The following is a 2,500-nucleotide window of genomic DNA, read 5'->3' on the forward strand; positions in this document are numbered from 1 at the left end:
AAATGGATGGCGCTGAAGCGTCGCGCCTATACTCCACCGTCAGTGGTATGTGTGAAGCGGGGCAATTTATTGTCCTCTATGAAGCTCTGACGAGTAGGAGGGTCGCGACGGTGTGCGCAGAAGGGTCTGGGCGTGAGCCTGCCTGGAGCCGCCGTCGGCGCAGATCTTGGTGGTAGTAGCAAATACTCCAGCGAGGCCCTGGAGGACTGACGTGGAGAAGGGTTTCGTGTGAACAGCCGTTGCACACGAGTCAGTCGATCCTAAGCCCTAAGAGAAATCCTATGTAGATGAGGTGTCCTAAGACGTTAAACACTTGTAAAAAAAACGCAGCTATTTTATTATTTTTTTTATTATTATATAAATCGCAGCATATTTTGTTATTATATACATGCACAAAAAACACCCATTGGGCGAAAGGGAATCCGGTTTCTATTCCGGAACCCGGCAGCGGAACCGCATACCATTCGGGCCCTCGTAAGAGTGTTCGTCGGGGTAACCCAAAATGACCTGGAGACGCCGTCGGGAGATCCGGGGAGAGTTTTCTTTTCTGTATAAGCGTTCGAGTTCCCTGGAAACCTCTAGCAGGGAGATAGGGTTTGGAACGCGAAGAGCACCGCAGTTGCGGCGGTGTCCGGATCATCCCCTCGGACCTTGAAAATCCAGGAGAGGGCCACGTGGAGGTGTCGCGCCGGTTCGTACCCATATCCGCAGCAGGTCTCCAAGGTAAAGAGCCTCTAGTCGATAGATTAATGTAGGTAAGGGAAGTCGGCAAATTGGATCCGTAACTTCGGGATAAGGATTGGCTCTGAGGAGCGGGGCGTGTCGGGCTTGGTCGGGAAGCGGGTCTGGCTGACGTGCCGGGCCTGGGCGAGGTGAACGGCTCTCGTGGCTGGGATCCGAGCTCGGTCCCGTGCCTTGGCCTCCCGCGGATCTTCCTTGCTGCGAGGCTTCCGTGGCGTTTCCCATCGGTGCGGTCGTCCTCTTCGGCCGCCATTCAACGCTCAGCTCAGAACTGGCACGGACTAGGGGAATCCGACTGTCTAATTAAAACAAAGCATTGCGATGGCCCCCACGGGTGTTGACGCAATGTGATTTCTGCCCAGTGCTCTGAATGTCAACGTGAAGAAATTCAAAAAAGCGCGGGTAAACGGCGGGAGTAACTATGACTCTCTTAAGGTAGCCAAATGCCTCGTCATCTAATTAGTGACGCGCATGAATGGATTAACGAGATTCCCATCTGTCCCTATCTACTGGCGGTGGCGGTCTGTGGCCACCCAGGGCGGGAGATAACCCCCGAACTAGCCCTCGCGTAGGAGGGTTGATCGGCCGAGTCGATGGGTGTATCGGCGATGAAGGCATTAGAGACCGTCAGTGCGTCGTACATGTAGTACTTCGCATAATGGCGAGGCCCTGATTTAGCATACGGGCTGTGGCGTGTTCTTTGTACAGCACTGTATGTGCTGTATGACTTCCGACTGGGGAACTGTTGTCACTCGTGGCATCAGTTCCCCAGTTTACGTTAAACGGTTTTTCAGACCGTTTTTCGTGGGCGGAACACGCCACTAGACAACACTCCGCTGGGCTCAGGAATACATGGGATGCAATCAATCCCCTGGGCAACCCAGGCCGCAAGGGGCAAACGTGCCCTAGCCACACTTGAGCCTCCACGAAAAAGGTACCGCTGGATAGCTCGTGTTCTTAAATACGCAGCGAACTGAACGAAGTGTGGTGGAGAGGAAGAGGCAGCCTCTCCGACTGCTGTCTCCCACGTGTTTGCCGTGCGTGGCGACCCTTGTCGTCGGAAAAGAGGATCCTGGGATCTGAGGGGGCCCTCTCCTGCGGGTGAGACGTCCCCAACACGTACCTTTGGCCTCTGCTTCGGCTAGATGGGCGGCTGGACGAGAAAAGCAGCCCTGGTCCAGTCAATCGGCTTGGAACGACCACACGCTTCGGGCAAGTGGGTTCTGCTGGGCGAGGACGCGGGCTGGGTAAGGAAACCGACCCAGCCAGCAGACTATATTCGGTGCGTAGCCCTAACTCAGCCTTTGGCGGGTTCCAAATTGTGTGGGTCGGTGGTGGCCGGGGAGCGCACTGGATGAAAGACCAAGACACATTATGGGTCTTAATAAAATTAATGAACAAAAAACTAAGCGTCCAAAGACGACGGGTCCAGCTCCTACTCGGAGTGAAGCCGTCGCCGCAGACGCGGGAACTGCAAATGCAGCTGTCAGTCCCCCCGCGTCTGTGAGAAAGACAAGATCCGGGAAGGTGATTAATATCGCCAATCCTCGTGTGATCTTGCAAAGATGTGTGACTCCCACGCGAGCGGTCTCGGTGAAAACCGAGCCCACGGTAGAAGGTACGCCGGACACCGGTAACGTGGAAGTAATCGAACGAGTCGGAGACACGTCACTCGTGAAGGTGCAGTCGGCACCCGAGCGTGTCGAGGACCCTACTGGTGACGGTTGGCAAACCGTCACCAAAAAGTCAAAGCGAGCCA

General features: G+C 55.2%; 1 pseudogene; it reads left to right on the forward strand.

Annotated features, from left to right (window-relative positions):
• The window catches only part of LOC143263372 (large subunit ribosomal RNA), a 6,913-nt pseudogene that overhangs the window by 1,713 nt on the left and 2,700 nt on the right, over positions 1 to 2,500 (forward strand).

Source organism: Megalopta genalis, unplaced genomic scaffold (genome assembly GCF_051020955.1).
Source record: "Megalopta genalis isolate 19385.01 unplaced genomic scaffold, iyMegGena1_principal scaffold0497, whole genome shotgun sequence".
In the NCBI taxonomy this organism is placed as follows: domain Eukaryota; kingdom Metazoa; phylum Arthropoda; class Insecta; order Hymenoptera; family Halictidae; genus Megalopta; species Megalopta genalis.